Genomic DNA, 22,254 nt, shown 5'->3' with positions numbered 1-22,254 from the left:
CCCTTTGGATAAACTGGAAATTTCTCACACACAGGTTTTCATGAAGACTGACTAACTTTCAGTATGACCTTGCTTTTTATAACATCTTTCCTGTACACCATCTAAAAAGCTTTGGGTTCTTTTCTGCCGTATTTTTAGACTAACCTTCGGTATTTCTATAGCTATTTTCCATCTATTCAATTGAAATGTCAGCCAAGAATATTGTATCTCCTCTGCACTCATATTTTCAGTTGAAGCTCACAATGCACAAGCCCTGAGGTCTATTCCAGAAAACAGGTTGAACTCAGTTTTTGGTTCCAGGTGATATGAGTTTCTTCAGTCAACTATAACTATGTTCACTCCATGGCACCATTGCAGTCAGCAAGCAGAAAAGGTCATCCTTTGTATATATACATATGTACACATACTCAGAAAACAGCAGTTACTTTTACAGTTACAAAGGCATGAAAGAGACCTACTGCTGAACTGAATTAATGCGAATCTAAAATGCTAAACTTTTTGAGTAGACAGTTCATTAGCATTCAAGCACATTTTCTTTACTGTTACAGGTGAAAAAGTAATCACTAAATTTAAGTTTAAGTACAATTTCAAAGTGAATTTGCTGGAGGGCACTGAAAATAAATTAAAACATAAATTAAAGACGCATTGATGGTGATGGACTGAATACTGACAAATCTGCACATCTATCCATCCATTCTTTTCGGCTTATCCTTATCAGGGTTGTGGGGAGGCTAGAGCCTTTCCCAGCTACCACAGAGTGAGAGGCAGGGTACACCTCTGACAGGTAGCCAATCTGACGCAGGACTAAAAATCTGCATCTGTCATTCTTGATGTCATCTTATTAACCAAGAGACTAATGGTAATTAACAGGTCAAATACTAATATCAAATGTCTGGGCTTCTCTCAACCCTATTAGCAGAAGAAAAAAAGAGATAAGATTGGAAGACACATAAGAAGAGGTAAAAACACTGTGGGTTCCTATGGAGATTTACTACTTGACTCCTAAAACAAAAAAACAAAACAAATCTATTTTTACATCACAGCCAACTAACCAAAAAAGAGGCTACAAAACCTGCTCTCCCAACAGTGTTCCACATGTTACTCAGCTAAGCCTTGAGGCTTCTTCAGAGCGCAAAACATACCAACTCTGACCCCCACCCACAACTTCACAGCTGCAAGCACTCAGTCATGAGGTGATCCAATTTAAAGATAAAAGCTCCAGACATCAGAAACGCACCTGATCAATCATGAGTTTATTTTTTAAAAAAGATACCCAGCATAAATCCACAAACATACATTATGTTTTTAGGCATGTTAAAGTACATTAGGTAAGGTTTGGTGATGAATCTTTTAATGAACATACAGATTGTGAGTATAATGCAACACTGCATTCACAATATTAAAACAAAATATGTATACACTCATTGGACTAATACTGTTCTATCTGCAGTTTGGAATCCAGCACACTTAATAAAATATTTACCACTCAGTTAAACACAGCTAAAAGCTGAAGACATTTGCAAAAATTTAGTGGGACAGCTTGCTAAATTGTGCATTTATAAACCTAATAAGGTCATTTTTAATGGCAGAAGCAATTTTTAGCTATGAACCATTATATATGGAAGCAATCTACAAACTCTCTGACCTTTTGATGAGTCACAAAAATTTACAGTCCATTACTTGAAGTATTGGCATAGCCCATTACCAGATCTAACTCTAAACTCAATTTCTTGATATTCCGTTTGTATATTATTAGACAGAATATGTTTAGATAAAAATAGTATCTGTTTGGTCAGCACTGGTCTTTTTTTTTATAAGAGATAATGTAGGCCAAAACCATGACAGATACCCTCTGTAGTAGCCAGTCATTTTATATTCATGCTGTCTGTTAATTAACTCAATTGGCTATTCCTCTCATGCAGCCTAAAATTAAACTTCAAAGGAAGTACTTAAGCAATATGGTATTCCACCTCCACAAAGTTATGGGACTTGTGAGCATCAGATTTAAAAATTGGTCATGACTGATGCAGCGAAGCCCTAAATGGTTTTTTAGAGCCTGTGTCGGGCTTGAAAAATGGTGTATCCTAACAGACCAATATATGGCAAAAGTGCAAAAGTATTTGCAAACTGGATTGAACACTAAATCAAAAAAAGACTTCTGCATAATGTCTGTGTAGGTTCTCAGTCATCCAGGTAAGTCAAGTCTGCTTTTTCTCCTCCAAGCTATGTCCTTAGATTGCCGTGACATAATGTTAATGTTGAAGAAATGGCAGACACACTGAAACGTTTAATAGCAAAGTTAATTTCGGTCATTTGAAGCCTTAAACAGCATCCACATTGGCTATGAACACGTTAGAGAAACAAACCAAAGTTAAACTGTAGATAGAGAGCCAGTTATTATACACAGAAATAAAGCCAGTATCAACCTTATTTAAAAGGCAGGTTTTCTGATCTCTATGCAGTTATGTATTTTGGATTTAACTACAGGCTTTCCATAACCCAAGTTCTTGACATTCAGACAGCCCTACACTAAAGCAAACAGCAATATATTCCTGTATATTTTTATATTGGCATACATGTTGGCTTGGCAACGTGATCTATCTTTGCAAATCTGTAATTAAGCGAGTCACTCTTATAGATCTGAACTTATAGATTTGAACCTCCTCCGAGCTCTGTAGGTAGCCTGTACCTAACGACAGAATGCCTGCAGATGTACGATGGTGGGCGTGGTCATATAAATAACATTTGCAGAGAATGAGGCATGTATTTGCACACCGAAGAAAGCTTTAAGTGTAAACATTTGTGCTCCTTTAATTCCCATTTGATAATAAAAATGTCAACAGCACTTGGAGAATAAATCGAATTCTATTTTGGGTAAAAGACAGCAACACATTTTCTTCTTTCACTATAAATATGCTCAGAGGTTGAAGGAGAAAAGAATGGAGATTAGGGCTGGTATTTTTAGGTACGGTTACTCTGGTCTGAAACCTGCGCTTTGCATACCTCCCTATGGTGATAGGAGTATCAAAGAAGTCATTGAATTTTGATTTGGATAATGGCGGTTTAACAGTCCTTAAAAAAGCCTCCTATGTTGTGTTTGCTTGGTTTAATGCTTTTGATTTGTTTGTTTATTCTCTCTCGTGTCTCTATGTGATTTCCCCTGGCTCCCCTGTGGTGCGGTGCTAAATGAAGTGAGGTCTACACATACACACACGCTCTCCCAAAGTGGCACTCTTGTCTCGCAACGAGCCGGGGGGTGGTATCCATCACTGCAGGTTCCATCTCGAAGGAAGTGATTGATTTTGGTCGGCCTGGATCACATGATAAATTCCCAGCTTAAGGTGCATTATTTTCTCATTTGAAAGACTCTGAAGACATAATGTCTATTTTTGTTAAGCGTGAAGTAACCCAAGAATGTAACCACATGCATCAGGTTTTTTCAGTGCACAGGGATGATGTTGTAAAGGGGCATATATTACTATTATTTTCTGAAACATTTTATTTTAAACCTAACTAGCAAGTCAGAGCAAAACATCCAGCCTGGGAACAGATTTTCACATAAAATAATACTTTTTGTGGCCAAATGGATAATGGATGGGAATAACTTTTTTTGTTTTTAACATATAATTTAAAATGAAAAAGACGAGATTCTATGCTGTTGCTTGCTTTAGAATTTCTAGCTACAGCAAGGTTTCCGCCGCTTTAGTTGTTCAGCATTTTTCGCAGATGATCTCATGCTCCATTAAGCTCTATAAGACGTCCAAGCATCTGGGCATTTGGTTACCAATAGGACTCCCTGCTCCTTGCTACTTGCAGACAGTTGACTATTAGTGTCAACCTAGCACTTCAAAAGGGCAGACTTTTCAGGAACACTTTGCATGACTATACAGATTATATTTTAGCACATATATAAAAATTAGCAGACATCCAGTTCTGTGTAATTTCGCCTTTTATATTCATGAACAATAAAAACCCATCTCGATTAGTCTGCTCCCTCTTGCTGTCTAGTCTGTCTCTCTTCTGCTCAGCTGTGTCCATCTCCTAATCAGATTAGGACATTATATTTGAGGTTGTTGGCTTAATCAGTGTAATAAAGGGTCTCTGAGAGCATTGCCGCCCATTAGTGTCATTAGGCTGCTGCTGAAAGAAGGGATTTGTAGAATTTGCCTGATAACCTCTGCTTAGAGGAGGTGAGCATCCATCTCTCAGGTGAACATATTGATCTGTTTACTCCCATATGAGCTGGCAGGACTTGTAGGAGTTTGCCACCACACAGAAGCTAAAAGGGTAGTATTCGCTGAACAAATTGCTGGTTGGTTGCATAATAACTTCACTTCTGCTGCTTCTTTCTGGTTTAGAAAAGTAATGTTCTGTTGAAACTGTTCACTTAAGTGCATGAGGATAACTGTCTGAATGTACTACTTTCAGCATTCGAGTATCATTGTTGAAATGGGAAGTTCACGAATGGGGCCAAACTCAAAAAATTTGGATTAGGGTCCAGTTTTTTCCCCCTGCACAGACGAATGGAAGGGAAACGATAATTCTATCTGGCTGTGACCCAGACTTGTGACTTTTGTCAAATCTATTTTTATAGGGTGTTGTGTGTTTCATCTTCAAATGACGAAGCGCTGAGTGGTTTTAATCTTCAGGCCTCACGCTGTCATGCTTTCATGACACACTGGGTTTGATAAACCACTGCAAAGCGCTGTGTGGCTGCTATGGCAGGAAGCAAGCAGAGGCACTGCCAGGCATCAGTCCAGCTGGATCACTGCAGCTAGACTCCAGGGGCTGGCATCAATATGCTACACTCGGCTATGCTGCCTTTATGGAGCAGAGGCTGCGAGGGAGTGGCTTTGCCAATTTTGATTTATGGCCTGAGATTAGCAGCTGCATCGAAGGCTGGAGGTTGTCATCCTCTTGTGTATATGGAGAGATGTTCTTAGAGAACGAGAACCGTCTTGATATGAGCCAGAGTATGTGTAGATGGTCCATTATGCACATCAAATCCCTCTTTGTGTGTTAGTATGAGTATTGAAATGAACAACCACATGGTCCGTGGGCGCTAGGCAGCTCGCAGAAACAGTCAAGAACGTTATCAATGACCCCTTCAGTAATATAAGCAAAAGCATTGTGCATGAAAGACTGGGAGGCTGTATTGAGCAGGCAGAGAGGCCAGACTTCAGTAATGGGTCACTGCACACTCTAAGCAGAGAGCTCCTCAAAGCCATTTTCCTTTGCCAGCTTCCGTCATCCATGGTTTTCCTTACTACAGATTTCAGTGATGTAACTGCCAACAGTTCAGAAGTGCATATTTAACTGCTAAGCATTGAAACTAATTGGCGTGCAAGTATGGTATTTACATATTGTGGTGACTGTTTGAAATAAAGTTCTAGGAAAGTTAAATTTTTGAGACAGTTAATACTTTGAGCCATGTGGGATTTCTTTCCAATAGACTTGAATGGACATTAACTAGATAATCACTTCTGTACAACACTATGCAACTCTCAAACCGCCACTTGTTTCTTTACACTTTGCTAGGAAAATGGAAAATAGTGGCAGCAATATATTGAATTGTGCAAACATGAAAGGGAATACACTTAAAAGACAAAAAAGTGAATTTTACAGATGGCTGTAGACACTCAATGTTGCAGACACTCCTGATCTCTTCAGCACATATTGACAAGGATTTGAACACAAAATTTTATCCCTTATGAACTGTTGCCATTGATTTTTCTAGCTTGACTTCCATCCTTCCTTTGGGACCATTTCTGATGAGCCTTCAGTGAACAGTAGACAGATCAACTGAAGGACTAGATACATCTCTTAGGTCCTGTGTTAGGTCTTTACTGGATTTTATCTTCCCAAGCAGTTGCTTGGCTTCTAAAGAAGAATGTAAGGGACATTGGAAGATTACCTAGTCCTAGACAATGATCTGGAATTGGGAAAAGGCAACACTCTAATTTCTGATCCAGTCCATGTACAAATTTTCTCCCACGCTCTTCCAACTTTCGTATCTGTTTCAGGCTACCAGGTCTTTGGAGCATATTTTGAGCTGCTACCCCAAAGCCCCAGTAGAGGGGGAATACACTGTTGCGCATTCAATAGCTCACGTCATCATCCAGACAGATTTGAAGCCTCCAAACCAGCTGAAGAACTCTATAGATTTGCTAACTCCAGCTCATGATTGGCAACTACAGGTGGACCTGGGGGAAACAGCTGAGGTTTCCAGAGCACACTGCTTAGACAGAAGTCAGGGCCTGATCAAACCTATCTGGGTCACCCAGGTCAGGGTGGCTGAAGATCAAAAAGCTGAAATCCCCAATTACCCATGGTTCTTCACTGATGACATGTCCAAACTGCTCAAATGAGGTTTATTTAAACTATTCCTGTCAAACTTGTCCATATCTTGAATTTAGTGTCTTATTTGTGTTTGAATCATTCATAGGCCATAGTTAAGTGGCTTAATTAAAAAAAATAATGCATCTTCTGAAAATCAGTGAAAAAGCAGCCAATGTCCAAAGATCATCAAAAAGTCAGGACTAGTAAAAAGTAAAAGGAAGTCTGACTTTTTGGAAGCAAAATATAAATAAATGAGGGGTAGATTTTTTTTTTTTTTTCAGATTAGGATTCACATTTTGGAGGTGAAGTAAAAACTGTCATTTTTTAGTTGAACTTTTAGAACCATAACCACAAAATGTACAGCAGATAGCTGGGGGTCAAATGAAAAGTGAAAAAACAATGGGGCAGTGCATGACCCAACAGATAACAGATAAATACATATGAATAGGAAAAAGGGAAACAAGCATAAAGATGGGACAGACAATCACAGAGAAGGGAAACTGACCAGAAAAGTGTGAGGATAACTAAAAATAAACAGGTCATAACGTATTCTAAATCTATGACCTGGAAGTCTTTGATTTTATATTAAAAAAAACATAATTAAAATATAACAGTGTTAAGTCCTTTAGTGAATGTTCCATCTCAGCTGCTAGGTCAAAAAGAAAAAAAGGAAAAAACATGTAAAATGATATATTACTTCTAATAACATTTCACTCCCTTTGGCACCATTTTGTCACAGACAGAAGGCAATTTTACAGTTCCATTCAGGACTATAATTTGTAATTATGTGCTGGTTATGGTGTTATGATTCTGTCTGTGGCCTCTGATACTCATTTGACAACCAAAGAATGATTAAAGTCACCCATCAGTCTGTCATTTGAATTATTCACCACATAGACAGCTATAGTATCAAAATCAGAATCAGAACAAGCATATCAATCTTTCAGGGAAATTGCTTTTTAATAGTTGCCCAAGACTGTATAAACTATAAAATTATACAACTTCAGCAGAAAGACGAGGAATTATATAATGACCACAGACAGGAAGGACCTCCAGTGACATTTGGTGTAGCATTCATTCGTTCCAATTTTCCTGCTCAATATGCTCCTCTGGCTTATCAGAAGACTGTTTAATGAGTCAGAGGTATACATGATGAAGTGCCTGCATTCACTGTACAGCTCCGCAGCAACTATGCTGACCTTCTGAAACAGTTAACTGAGTCTCTCAGTCACTGTACAACCATAGTGAGAGCACAGCTAACAATAGCTTAGACTCATAAGTGTTGGACAGAGCTTCCCTTTGTCACTGACTCTGTTCAGAAATTTTATGGATGGAAAATGGCAGAAAAAAAGTGGCCAAGTCTTCTGGGTTCAATTTTCTCAGGATAACAACACTCTTCCTTTTGCATATGACATAGTCCTGTTATTTTCGTCGAGCAAAGACCTCCAGCGCAGGTGGAAACGGGTGAAGTGCCTGCTCCTGGGCCCTATAAATATCCCAGGGTATTGTTCATGAGCGAGGAAAGAGGGTATTGGCAGAGCTCCTGCAGTACTAAAAACGCTGAACTGGTCTGTTGTGGCAAAGAGACCATTAAATGCAAAAGAAAAGTTGTCCATTTCCCACACTCCCCTATAGTCTCACACTTTGAGTCATGACAGAAAGAAAGAGATTGTGGATACAAGCATCAGAAATCTTTAAAGAGCTGTAAAGAGCTCAGTCATTTGGGGGAAGCTCAGAACAGAGCTGCTACACTTCTACATCGAAAGGAGTCAGTTAAGGTTTTTCCTTTATTTCTAACTGATAGGAGGCATCGTGGCACACCTGGGACATGCTCGGTGTCCCAGGTGTCTTGGCAACACCTTAGGGTTTATTTAGAAGATTTATATTATGTTATATCATGTTACACTTGAAGCCTGAAACCCAGTTGGTAAAAATAAAATGGAAGAACACAGTACTTTGTGGACCTGCTCACAACTGTTTCTGAGTTCTGATACTACAAATTTGTCCTGAAGGGAGAAAAAAGGAAAACACTAAAACTGAGGATATGCAGCTGATACAGAAAAACATACAGTGTCAAAACCACTGCTAGAAAAGGAGGATAAAAAATATGCTGAACTCTTGGCCTATCAGCAAGAGTGTTTATAGAAGTCATGACACCAGATTTGCCATTGTGCATAAGTAGTTGTTCTCGAGTCATTCCCTTCCATAATTAGTATCCATCACTTGTTTTCATACCATTATGAATCTAATTAATAATATATATTACTAATAATAAAAAAAGGAAAAAATATTTTGAAAAATTGTCAGAAAATGGCTTCACATTGTGAATCTTGCTGACAACGCCCTCATACCAGATCAAGGTGAACTGACATTCAGTAGCAGAAAAGCTGCATACTAGAGTGGTTGAATAATATCTGGCTCACTGCCAGCCTAAGCATCTTAGAAAAAGTTTTTGAACAATGTCCTGTTGCTGCCATGCAGTAGTGGGATTACCTAATGCGATTAGCAGAGTCGCCAAATCAACCGTGCTGAATGTAGCTCATAATTTACAGTGAAGAGCAGAGGAAGGTGTACAACAGAGATTAGCAAAGGTGAACTCCAGTGAGCCATACCCTCCCACCCAGTTCAAAATATACATACTGGGGTTTACAACAGGGGGGTTACTTAATTTGACAGTAAATCTTCCTAATGAAGACTGTTCTTTAGACAGACTAAACAGATGCTCTACCCTATCTTATACTTTAATTTACAATTAGTTGTGTCCACTTGAGAAATGTATAATATTTTTAAAGCTGTTAGTACTAAAGATGGTCTCTTTATCATTTTTTTTAATTCTACAATTTGTCTGAGAGCCATTAAATAGGACAAAAGATTTTATTTAATTTATCTCTCTTCCCTCGCCCCAAACATCCAGCCTGGTTTTTTTTTTTTTGTTTTTTTTTAATCACAGAAATGTTGACATTTCATTTTCAGCTTCACTTCAGATAGATACCTGGAAAATATGCTAAATCTTCTTAAGGGGCATGCCTTTAAAGTTAATGAAAACAACATTATGTTATCTTGAGAGAAATTTGCAGTGGATACAATTTGAGACTGGGCACATGAAAGTGACACCTGTAATATAGTATCATTGTTGTTTCTGTTGTTTAATAGCAGAAGCTGATAATTCTCCTATTGCGACATATTTTTTCCCAGGGGCCATGTGATTGGTCTAGAAATTACTATGTCAGCATAAACAATTTATGTTTCTGCATCCCTCAACTACATGAACCCTGTGCACATATAACTGATCACATGTCGATATAATCAGGCTGTCCTAATCATCATCCATCTAAAGTATTGATTATGTTATGAGTATGATGCCATTGATGTCTGATTTAGATGACATATGTCTAAGCTTCCAGTCCTGAGAAAGATTTGAATCTTGGGTCTTCAAACTGAGCCATGATACACATTCACATCCTTGCCTCGCTGCTAAATTTGTGGGAGGGGAGGCTATACTCTGACAATGTTATAAAGAAGAAGAATGAATTCCGACAGCTAAATGTTAAATGAATGTTTTAAATGACACAAACAAACTAATTACTCATTTATGTGCCCTCGTGGCACGTTTGAGGCATTTATGCAAACTAGGCTGGCACTTAGCTGACCTATCTCATGTGCTTTAATATTTTAAATCTCGCCATTTTCCTCATTTTCCTCATTTTCCAAAAAAATTCAAATTCTGTTTCTCAAAACAGCAACACGTCAACTCGTCCAGCCATCAAGTATTTATTGAAAGTGTACACTGAGTAAAGGCCATCTTGCTGCAGTGACCAATGGGTAATAAGATCACCAGTGTGATGCAATAAAAGGTCTTTAATGTCAAAATAGGAACCTATACTTTCTGCATTTCCTATATCCCAGGAAAAGAAATGAGCCTTATCTTTGAGGAAGGTGGCCATCCATCAGCAATTTATCTCAGTTTATCAGTCTGCCCGAGTCGAAATGTGCAATGATGTTGGACATTAATCAAATCCTGACACCTCACATTCAGGACTGAGACATGCACCCTTTCTTCCTGCCCAAATCTGGTCATTGTCCTGCTTGGGTTCTCTGGCTGCAGATTTAAATCCAGGCGGTGCTGGGTGCCAACATCAGACTGCTAGAGGGCCCTGTCATGTTAAAAGGGCATATGAAAATTGCAGAGACCGTGCAATGAAAATCAAAAAAGCAACACATTAAAAGTCTTGTACTTCAGCATCTTCATTACAGTTTTATTGTGCTAAATGTATCGCTGAAGTGCTCTTAGAACTTGCCCTGTTGAAAAGAGCAAAGATGAGAAGGATAGAAAGTTACATTTACTGTGTGTCTGTGTCAAAAATAATCTCATCATAGACAATGCTGCAGATCAAGGGGAGAGAGCTTCTTGTGGCTGAGTTCGTTTTCTCTCTTGCTAGACTCCCTACTGACCACTCATTCATTCTGTTTTAGAAATTACTGAGTGTTACTGATGTACTGAATCGAAACTATCACAGGAGCCAAGGCTGCCATAAATTGAGCATTTTGGACACTGGCTGCTCAATCTCTCCGGTCTATATTCATGTCAAAGCATCGATCTAACGTGGACAGCCAAAGGTCTGATATGGAGAGCAAGATTTTAAGAAAAATCTGTCAGTGATGTAAGACCTTAATTCAGCCTCGGAGAGTAACCCCTGCCGTCGATCATAAAACCCTTTAGAGGACTTAAATTTTTCAGATGGATGAATATCTGGATACAAAATAGGAGGGAGCCAGATGTGACCCTGGAACAATTCCCTTCATTTTCTCTCTGCTATCAAATATAACGGATGTTTTGTGGCTGCTCTTGGTTGAACTCCGTTCTTTCCTTTATTATTTTGTCATTGCAGCAGAACATTTTATAAAGAGGAGATGTGTATGGATTTTACACAAGAGATTTACTTTTTTAAAACTTATTTTACATGAAATGAGTTCATGGGATTTCATCTATCAGTAGCACCACGGTAGCACTGGATGATTCACATGTTATCATAGCTTATAATTGAAATACACTGTGCAAAGTAATTGTATGCACATTCTTCTATCAAGTTCTTTTTTCCCATGTTTACACTCTTTTACTGTGACAGAGTGCCATTTGGTGGTACCAGAGGTCTTACAGTGAATGTAGATGCGTTTAAAAGAAGGTTTTAAGGCTTTTTTGACTTTCATCCATCCATCTTCTTAACAGTAAGGTCATCTCAGTCTATCTCATCCTAGATGGGTTACCATTTCACGGTCCATTTCATGGACTGGTTCTTATATAGCGCTTTTCTACTCTCCTACTCAAACACGCCACATTCACCCCATACACACAAGCACTATTATTTATACGGTGAGTGCTTTCTAACTATCATTCATACACATTCATAGAGAGCAAGTCGGGGTTAGTATCTTGCCCAAGGATATTTGGCATGCAAACTGGGGGAGAGGGATCGAACCACCAACCTTCCAATCAGCAGCTGACCTGCTCTACCTCCTGAGCTACAGCCACCCCTCCATCACAAGGCTAACACAGTCAGAGAGACATTCACACTTGCATCCTCTGGTCACTTTAGATGATCTTTACCTAACTGTTATCTGTTTTGAGTGTGGGACAAAGCCACAAATACCACACATACTTAATCCCTCAGTTAACCAGCAGGTTGTTGTGAGGCAACAGACCTAATGAGCGCCTTTTAATGTTTTTTCCTCCCTTGTTTACATTTAACTCAGTCGTAAAATGTCACTGTCTTTCAGGCTCTTTTGGAGGCTATTTTTTAATAGTGAAAGGGCATTTTATTGTCTAGCACACCAGGCCGTTAGGGATGACTGAAAAAGTTCATTGTGAAGTATTTCTTTAAATGAAGTTTGACCCTTTTCAATAACAAATTTAAACCTTTTGCACTGGGAGTTGAAATCATGAGAAATGTCAGCAGCAATGCAATTACAGGTGCTATGCACCCTCTCCTTTGCACAGCTGACATCTTGAAGAGTGAGAATTCATGCAGAAAATTGCATTTTTTATGCTGGCCTCACACTGAGTGGCTGTAACATGTATGCAAATTCCGCTGCCTCAGAACATTCCTGTCACTGATTTGGAGCATATTAGAAATGGCTTAAAATAAAATAGTGTATGATTCTTTAAGATATATACAGCATACAGTGTAATATACGTGCACTGAGAGGTACATCTTTGTCTTTTATGAGATCATCTGTTTTAATAATGGCCATGATGGATGATAATGTTCTGAGAAAGCAGCTCCTAATGTGTTCCCACTGCTAATGTTCAGATTATAACCCGCCTTTTATGATGGCTCTTGACCCCCCTGCAGAAAGATGCTGTATAAACATAATATCTTTTGTCATTAAAGTACTAGAAGAATGCTGCATAGACTGATACAATGCTAATGTCTTTCCCTGTTTGCTATCTGGTGAGGACACGACTCCCTTTCTGTGAATATTTGAAATTCACACGGCTTTTTCTGAGGTGTGTGTCAGTTATTACCAGGACATTTTAGAAATGAAAATGACTGGTAAGTATGTACTGTATAGCTAAGCGCATTTGAAAACAAAATAAAATAAAAATAGCATTCAGTTGCAGTCAAAGTCAATGGGGGATATGCAAGGTTTTGAGATAATACCACTTAGTGTTCCAGTACTTCTGTATGGTATGGTATTTCTTATCATCATATTGTCCATTTAGTCAGTTAAGTAGGAAGGACAGTAGTAGTAGTATGATTCATATCTGGTCATATCTGGTTATGGATGTATAATTGACCTCTAAGCCCTCTAAGCTTTTCACCAAGTTGATGGATCTAGGACTCGGCTCATCACTGTGTCAGTGGATCCTCAACTTCCTCGCAGACAGACCCCAGTCAGTGAGGGTGGGTAAACAAGTCTCCCCCTCCATCTCACTCAGCACTGGAGTGCCTCAGGGCTGTGTTTTAAGCCCCCTGCTGTACTCACTGTACACTTATGACTGTGTAGCCACATCAGACACCACCTCCATTGTCAAGTTTGCTGACGACACTGTTGTTGTGGGCCTGATCTCCGACAACATCGAGACGGCCTACCTGGAGGAGATTAGGAACCTGGAGAACTGGTGCCAGGAGAATAACCTCCTCCTAAACGTCAGCAAGACTAAGGAGCTGATCGTGGACTTCACTACAAAGCAGGCGAGGAATTACAAGCCCCTCATCATCAGTGGCACGCCAGTGGAGAGAGTGGACAGTTTCCGATACCTGGGTGTCCATATCACTCAGGACCTGTCATGGTCCTGTCACATCAACACCCTGGTTAAGAAAGCCCGTCAGCGTCTCTTCTTCCTCAGAAGACTTAGAGACTTCCATCTGCCACTGAGGGCGCTCAAGAACTTTTACTCCTGCACCATCGAGCGCGTCCTGACGGCAAACATCTGCACCTGGTTTGGGAACAGCACCAAGCAGGACAGACGAGATCTGCAAAGAATGGTGCGCTCGGCCTAACGCATCATTCAATCAGAGCTCCCTGACCTGCTGTCCATCTACACCAAGCAGTGCAAGACCAAAGCTAGGAAGATTATGATGGACCTCTCCCATCCCAACAATGGACTCTTCTCACTGTTGAGGTCTGGGAAGCGCTTCCGCTCCCTTAAGGCCAAAACAGAGAGAATGAGGAGGAGCTTCTTCCCCCAGACTATTCGGGCCCTGAACCAGGTGTAGGACTGGACTCTCCCACACACATCACATCACCACACGCACTCTGGTTTTCTTTATGCATACTTCATATAATTTATAATCTTTATAATCTCTTTCTACTATTTGCACATTTTTTACTGTAAATTTCTAAGTTAATTTGTAAATTTTTGTAGTAACCTGTAAATTGTAAACCTGTAAATTGTAAATACTGTAAAACAACTGTCATTTAATGGTCGGGCATTGCACAGCTACAAGCATTTCACCCCATGTCATACTGTGTATGGTTGTGTGTGTGTGTGACAAATAAAATTTGAATTTGAATTCACTGGTGACCTGTCAAGGATACCCAGACATCGATGGATGGACTTTTTCCTCATTTCAAACATGTTCATTTTAATGCATGGTCAGCGTGTAGAAATTATTGCTAAATGTAAGCCAGGGTTTTAAAAAACAGTTTAATAGTCACATTTATTTTACTTTCCTAATTGACTGGCCTTAAATCAGTGAAGAAGCTGTGACAAAAAGACATACACTGACAGGCAGTTTGTATTTTCGGCATAATGAGTCCAGTAGACCAACATTACACATCAATTTACTACTGAAAGAGGAGGTCCATTTGCATAACCCAGGGGGCACAGAGCACAGATAGTTTTCATCACTTGCCTTATACAACCCTGATCATTCCAAAGAATACAATTCTTTTCTATGTGATTAACCTCTTGCTCCTAGATTTCGATTGTGTCCCAGATTGGAATAACTTCGACTAATCAGCCATTCTCATGTCCATACTGATATCTCTCCTGATGTGATCTTCAGCATACTAAGACAAAATCTATATAGAATGCATTATTCATACTCCCAAAACAAGCCCCATGAATTGATTTATGATCACTGATGAATAATACATATATAATTTCAAGCAGTAAAGCTCTGGCAACCATACATCTTATTTCTTTTTTTCCCTTTTTCTTCTGTGAAGTATTTGTGAAGCAAGAACAGCAACACCTGGAAACATGAAGCTTTATAACACAGCCTTAAATTCCTCTCTGTGACTTTGCCCCCCGAAACTTTAGTTACTGAGCACATAGATGATGCTGTAATATTTAAGATAATGACTTGACCGCTATTTTCATGTCTTATTTCTAATAATCTAATTTCAGCATCTCATCAGAAATCATTGGAACAGCTATCCTAAAACTGAGGCTTATTTCTGGATTTTGCTGATCTTAACTTGATAGGGAAATTTCAGTCTGTCCCATTTTATGAGCCAATTACTTTTTATTAAAAAAAATGTCACTTTCAAAAATTTATAATAACTCTAACTGTGAGATATCAGCTTGAAATTCAAGATGTGTTGACTGAGCTTAAATAATAAAGCACACCATCTTTCACCACTGGGGGATTCCACAAAGACTTAGACTTCTGTGTTAAATCCATGTAGGCTCTACAGCCTATGCAATTGGCTGACACCACTGCCAGCATTTAACATGCCAATATCACAGCAAACTGTGTAGTAGGCATGCCGGTGCACCGTGTCCATTTCACGCCTTTTCTCTCCAAAGTGTAAAAATGTACATGCATGCAGAAGTTGCAGTAAGCTGCAGTACCATCAGAGGGAGATGATTTATTTCAAGCCAATGTGAAAATAGTTACAGGAAAGAGCTAAAAGAGACATTATTAACACATTTACATATAAATGCATATTAGTCAGATAACTTAATTGTTTCTGACACAGAAAGACCCTGGAATGTACTTCATACTTAGCGACTTCTTGGCTTTAAATGTATTATCTCCCCCTGCTGGTATTAGAACTTCTGCATGCGTGTACATTTCACACTGGACACGTTGTGTCTACTACACGCTTTGATATCGGGCTGTTAATACAGCAGCATAAGTCTATTGCAAGCTGATATCTAACCTTTGTTGCAATAACCCATTCCTCTTGAATCAGTTATTACCAAATCTAAAGTTCACGTTATAAAAATAATTAAAAAATAACACTTTCTTGCAAGAAATTCCCAAGGGTCACTGTAAAAGGTAATTACATTGTAAAAAATTTGAGTGTCTGACAAAAATCAATTTTAACTGCAAGCGTTTTACCTGTGATGTAGTTTCCTTCATATGTGTAAAGGTACGTTTGAAGCTATTTTTTTCACCGTGGCTCATTAAGCCACACACTGGGCTTGGGATCAAATTCCCAGGTGGCCAAGACCACACTGTCAATAATGTAGCTATTCATAGATGTGGTTCATTTACAAGAGCTCAATTAAATCTGTTTAAAAATAGTCGGAACTCTTATTGGAATCTTATCATTTCTCTTTTTCTGCTGCTATAGTTACTGATTTCTGTATCTCATTATTCTCAGGGACTTGATCAAGTAATAACCCTCATGTGAATGACATGTGGCTTTAATAATTGGTGGTTGCCAGGACACGTATCCCCCGCTTCTGTTGTAATGCATGTTGAGAGGAATGGAGGTCAGGAAGTGAGAGACGCCTCAGGTAGCTATTCTTGGCCTTAGCTTCGAGTCATTCACATTCTCTAATTGCTCAAGTTAACGTGTGACAAAAGATGAACAGCAGCCCTTCGTCTAGCAAAGCAAACGGCGAGCACTGCACACGTGCTTCACATGGCGGAAGAGAACAGTTTATATGTTGACATTTACAACCTAATTAAAACCAACAGGGGAAATGAACCACACAGGGTCAGATGCTTATTCACACAAGTATTTACACACAAAATAAAGTATACTAGCACTTGCACAGACAATGGCACAATCCTGCACACTGTTTAAGCACTCTGCACATTTGCTAATCCCACCCAGCTGGAAAACCTGCTCATTTGAATCACTAAAATCCTAAGATGATTAAAATATATTACCATGTCAGAGAAATTCATACTGGTAATATTAAAGATGTATATATGCACATAAATTCCCCAAAGCCCCCTGCGTTTTGATTAGCAGATGAGAGAAAAAAACTGTAGGTAACAAATAAAATGAATCAAAGGTGGAATTTTAAACAGCGTAAAGTTGTTATAAGAATACATTTGCACATCGTTGCAGTATTTGTTCACAAGCACGGACTAAACTACCCGGGGCGGAGCAGAGTCTGCTGTCACATCTAACTTATCAAGTAGGAACGTGCCTCTCAGCCACTTGTTTCAGTTTTTCTATGGTAATAGAGGACATGAACTGAACTCTAGTTCTTCAGGGTGAAGGACTTTTTTATGCAAAGTCTGTGAATTGCACCACAGTTGTTCTTCCTTCATTTGATGTAACTCTTGATTGGAAACCAGCACAAGGAAAATCTCACTTTGGTTTCACGTTAACAATATTATCGGTGCACAGATTCCATGTCATTAAATTTCTTTGTAAGGAACACAGCATATTCTTCACCTTGCTGTGACATCAAATGCCACTGCAATAAAGTTTGTTCATTAAAAAGCCCTTTAAGCTCTTCTCTGCAAAGAAGAACACCATCTAGACCTTATAGTTTAGTTAAGCTCACACATGAACGTGCTTGCCGTGATGTCATGGTGTTTGCTTGTGCAGAGCCTCCTGTCATTACACTGTGTTGTGAGTACAGAAAAATTACATGCATTATGCTTATCCTGCAGTTCATTGCGGCTCTTATATTTGTTTATTTAAATCAATTTGTTGAGGGAAAATGTATATATATGAAGTTTTATATATGTCTAAACATAAACATTTTTTTTTTTTTTACATGCATCCAAATTTTGTCTTATGAATCCAATAGGTGTTTGTTTAGTGCATGTTAATCATTTGCAGCTGGCTTTCCTTATCTTATTGTCATGGGTAATTGGTTATGCAGCACATGGAAACCAGAGACCTGCAGGCGACACAGAGGAAGAGGCACATTGGGATGGAAGAATCTGCGATCACTGAAGCGTGTCAAACATTTTTTCCCCCCTTTTCCCTCCTTTAAATTGCTATATCTTGTTTACCTATTAATTTCCCCTTCTCCTCAAACCTATCACAACCCTCCCAAGCATCTCTTTATATTTTACTTTTAAAAATGTGCAACTTGAATATATACGCCTTCATTCCATCTGTCTCGCCTCTCCTTAATTTTCCTCTTTATTCTTACTCCTACTCAATCTGACAGCGAACCCATATCTCGATTAGACCTCTGGAAATGCCTGTGCAATTTCCTGGAAGATTATAGTGATGGATTTACACAATATCAATCAGAGCAAAGATGTGGCTCAAAATAGCCCTCTGCTACTGGAAGGAGATGTTTTGGAGCGGTGGTCAAAGCTCATATTTGCTCGAGTACTTTCTTTAAGCACGTAGTCAAAAATGGATGTTTTTTTAATTATATGAAACAAGCTGTTACAGTGATTTTAAAAAACTAGTGGGCCTCCTGACAGCAGTTACCTCAAAGCAAGATGAGCCATTCCCTGGTGACTTTTCATCTAATTTGACTAGTATTTCTCTTGCTTCCCTCAACAAACTACTCTGAATGAGGTCACATTCCTCTGACCTCGGGGCATTATTACCCTGTAATCATGTGTTGCTCTGCATGGCTACATTTGTTATTTCTCGTTGACAGCCTAATGTTAGAAGAAAGCAATTTTACCTGATGGATGATCATCAGACTGGGAGAGGCTATATCAGCTTCATGCCTCACCAGTGAATTATGCACAACAAAATCCCATAGATGCCTGAACCAGCTGCCCACAATACCTGCCTTCTCAAACCAGCTCTACACACTAGGTATTATTGCCAGAGGTGTGAGGACTTTTCGGCTTGTCAGAATGTGCATGAAGATCATTCATTACCGCGGTATTTGCTTGCCTTCTTAAATCAAATAGGGTGCCAGTCCTTACATTACAATGTTGTCATGAAATATTGTTGACTTATTTTTAAGCAGCATAGGTTGGACAACTGATTCATGGGTCTCAGGGCGTTCATGATCACACAAATCAATCGGCACTGCTCCTCTGGCCCGCACTTTGTCTGTTGGCAGCAATAGGGATAATGTGTCAAAGTGGGCCTCCTCCATCTTGTCACTTTAAGTGCAATCAATAATGCTTCCCCACCAACTGAACGCCTCTGAATATCAGCCCTCCCCTCGCCTCGTACTGGGCCGAGCATTTCAATCAATATTTGACTGGGGGGCTAAAACATCTGCAGGAGCAACAACAAAAAGCGAGGTAATATTAAATGCTTTACAATACACTGAAAATGACGCCACACTCTGCAGGAGTGTCTCTGCAGGACCGGTAATGTGATGGAAACCAAAAAAATAAATTAGAAATTGAATTCTCTGTGACGGTTGTGTCTACAAACGTCATGTTTGTGTTGTGTAGATTTTTACATGGTTTGAGACTCAGCGGAAAACGATTTCACAGCCTGTCATAATTAAACAATTAAACTGCTATTTAACTTCAGCTCAATTTAGCAAATCAAACACTGCATCACAGCTCAATCACTGCCACGGCATAAGTACGTTTTATCTTTAAACACAGTTTTCCAGCAGTGTTTTACGGTGTGAATGTGTTGTCCCCACAGCCTCATACATCACTGTAGAGAATTCTCAATGTATGGCTTGCCGTCGGCTTCCAGACGGGTCCAATCAATAAAAGCTAGCCTCTGGCCAACGTATCTGTAAATTAGTCTACCTAAAAAATTCAACAAGCCCATAGAGCGGTTAGATGTGTGCACATAGGTGCTTGGCCCTGGAAACGATTGTATTAATTGCCTCGGGGATTATGAGACACAGACCTCCACTCTCTCATGCATATTTGACACTTCTAGCAGCACTCTCAAGCCCCCGTTGCAGCTAATGGATGGTGTTTGGCGCAGTGTTGCATATGTATTAGCTACCAACTTATAAGTGGGCATGTAGTGAGCACATCTCCATGCATGCCTATGTGTCTGTGCGAGTGTGTCGCTTCTGTTATCCTGAGCCGGGCAGGGTAAGTGCAGGGCTGGGTGGTCAGGTTGCTGGTTCCTAATTGGTATGACTGCTCCCACTACTCTTGCCCTCACAGGCTGGCACTACCCTTCCCTGTTAATCTGTGCCAGGGATTTGGCTCACTTGACACTCAACTGACCTGACAGTCCTTTGGGTGTCTGTTGCAAACAAAGATACACACAAATATGAAATGGATGACTGTACAGACTCTTAACCACAAGTACTCCCGCACAAAGAGACAAACTCTCATGCAAATGAGAGACACGGATATGCAGTCACTCAGACAAGTGCACGCACACATCAACGCAAAATCACAGTTCAAAGAGCCGCAACTCCATTTGAGATATGTTTCTGGACAGCATCACTATGATGTAGAGGGAGAGCTCTTGACAGTGTTGTTAGGGGAACGGCATCAAACAGTGGTGTGAGTATGTGTGAGTACGTGCCGATGCCACATCTGCTGATAATGTCCGCACGCAGCCCTCGAATGAGAAGTGAGCTTGTTGATATCAAGTACTTGCACATAGCTATACATGGTGTCCTTTTTGTCTGAAGAGCTCATCTGGCACGGCAGACTGACATCTGATCTGATGGCTTTTGAAACTTCTGAACATGACGCACAGCCTCGGAAACATGTTCTTGTCTAGTCACATATGCAAATATTTTATTAAGGGAGACTGACAGGGAAAACATGCTACACAATTATAAAAGGTCTTCAAACACAGGGCATTAAATGAGTGTCACTGATGAAGCAATAGCTGCAGCCTCTGATCAGAGGAAAAGCAGGTGTCAACTGCATTGCGAGAAGTCAACAAAGCTGAAAATTTGTGGTTTAGCAGCTGTAAAACTAATAAACTGGCTAAAGCGATGAAGCAGCAGTCTTAACACGATCAGAGGTGTCAAAGCTGTTCATATGAATCTGCATTAAGTAACAGTCACTTATCTAAAAAGGCAAGGGAACAACATAAAAAAGACGTAGTAATGCCTTGTGTTGTTATAAGTGAACAGATGTTTACAGAGCAGACAATGAACAAATCAGCATTAACTTGGCAGCGTTCTTTCAAACTCTCGAGGGAACTGCTAAATTTCTCTTTATATTAGCCGTTGCTAAACATTTCTGTCAGCTGTTCAGTGTTAATGTGTGATTTATACAGTTTTTTCTAAAAAATATCAGTTGCTGCTGGAAATGAAGCTGATAAGAGCACCGAAACTAAACAAAACCAGTAAAGTCAAAGGTCATAAACCAGAAAAGTGAACTGATCAGGTTTAAACCTTAATTAGATTACAGATATATAAATGGTAGAATATAGAGCCGGTATCTTTAAAAAAAACTTTACTTCAACTGGACTGCTTTAAATTTCGATTGCTTTTTCATAAATACTACCAAAAACAGTGTCAGTTTAGTACGTGGTACCATGAATGAAAACTTACCTGTGATTCTCTGAAGTTTGAGTCTTTGCTCAAGGGTTCAGTGTGACTGTACAAAGACACGGTGAGCTCTCCTCTTTAGCTCAAGAGCTCATATGTAACTCTGGTAATATGTCACATATACACTTTAATAATGCTTCAAGGGTAGTCTGTGCATTAAGCTAGCTCAGAAATTCAGCGCACAAAAATGTAGGTTATTAAAAAAACAGGTATGAGTTTAGAGAGTGGGACAGATATTTCACTACAATAGTGGAACAGATGGGTCATAATTTGGAAATGATTCGTTTTGAAAATCAGAACTGAGGATGAGTTAATCTCTTGTGGGGTTTGACTTGGTCTGAGTAATAAGTGAACTTTCTATCACTGCAGAGTCAGAGCGCATCCGTACTTACAGCAAGTGTTAAGCAGTCCGTTGGGCTTTCTCATGCTCGGTTGACATATTCTGAGTGTCCGTTTAGTGTAGCACCAGAGAAGCTTGGTTTGACTGGAAGAGACTGGCTGATCAGGCTCCAGCTTCATGGTTAATAGCCATGGCCACTGCACAAAAACAAAGATGAAACAGAATGAGCAATAGAAAGCCTTCCAACTCAAGACACAGAACGCAGGTATTGGATGATTCTTCAAAACTCAGTAATCGATGACCATACATAGCAAGGCTTTGGGAGGTTTTTCCATCTGAACAGAGCCTGTACAATACAACGCCACTGTATAATACGACACCCTCTTGATTGATACTGCTCTTTTTTTACCTTACTTTTATCCATCCACATAATAGAACACAAAACTTAAATAAAGTGAAAGATGTGCATGAACAGTATCTTCACATAAATTCCTAAATCAATCCTCAGCTC

General features: G+C 39.5%; 1 protein-coding gene across 1 annotated transcript in view; it reads right to left on the bottom strand.

Moving 5' to 3' along the window:
- chrm2a (cholinergic receptor, muscarinic 2a) overlaps positions 1–22,254 on the bottom strand; it is an 86,006-nt gene that overhangs the window by 32,114 nt on the left and 31,638 nt on the right. Inside the window, exon 2 of the mRNA XM_031737512.2 lies at positions 21,796–21,940. The gene's annotated coding sequence lies outside the window, so the exon portion shown is untranslated. The remainder of the gene's footprint in view (positions 1–21,795; positions 21,941–22,254) is intronic.

Source organism: Oreochromis aureus, linkage group 17 (assembly GCF_013358895.1).
Source record: "Oreochromis aureus strain Israel breed Guangdong linkage group 17, ZZ_aureus, whole genome shotgun sequence".
Classification (NCBI taxonomy): domain Eukaryota; kingdom Metazoa; phylum Chordata; class Actinopteri; order Cichliformes; family Cichlidae; genus Oreochromis; species Oreochromis aureus.
The sequence above is the reverse complement of the archived record's forward strand: the minus strand, read 5'-3'. Positions and strand labels throughout refer to the sequence as shown.